Below are 787 nucleotides of genomic sequence, written 5' to 3' on the forward strand. Positions count from 1 at the left end.
CAAAACAATCCACACACATCATGCCATCGTGTAATGGAAGTGTTGACGGACGGAGGTGTGTACGTGTTTCGAGGATGTGTTCACGGGGAAGAGGATGCAGGGTGCCGCGAGACAGGTGAGGCCCTGTTGTGGAGGAGAAGAATGGCCCTTGGGACTTCTAGAGGGGGCCTTTGAGCCTGATCCGGTGGATGAAAAGTTGCCTCCCCGTGAGAGATGCCCTCCCCGGAGACTTATTGAGAAGTGTTGAGTGTTAAGCTGGTTATGGCAGTATTAAGAGACAGATAGGGAAATGTGTGTGGGTCGGACTGTCTGACTATTGACTGTGAGTTCATAGGAGTTTGGGTTATGGGGACAGCCCGGTTCAGTGGAAATTTTAGATTGCTTTAATTCGAGGGGCAGTGTGCTTCTACCTCTCAACTTAGTCAACACGGTCTCGGGTGAAACAGTGACTTCAGGACCTGACAGGCGCTCGTCAGTTATTAGGTGGAGAGGTGGAGGCATAAGATTGAATGGATGAGAACGTGAATGCGATTAGTCCGTATGTTGTATGAATGGGAAGCACCCCTAGGACGATCCTGGCAGCGAGAATACGGGTCTGTCCAGGTGAGACGACCATGTTGTCACCCAGGCCAGAGGTTGGCTGGGGCACATTTCTTCACTGAATTTCGAGTGTTTATCGTGACAGAGAAACGACCCCCTGGGGTACATGATTATTCTTGTGGATCAACAGGTGCCACTTATTGGAGTCGTGTTCACGGTCAAATTTGGTAAGTCTGTCCCGTCCACA

Source organism: Coenobita brevimanus, unplaced genomic scaffold (genome assembly GCF_032717465.1).
Source record: "Coenobita brevimanus isolate Jiangsu-jjx unplaced genomic scaffold, ASM3271746v2 jjx.HiC_scaffold_1125, whole genome shotgun sequence".
NCBI classification, from domain to species: domain Eukaryota; kingdom Metazoa; phylum Arthropoda; class Malacostraca; order Decapoda; family Coenobitidae; genus Coenobita; species Coenobita brevimanus.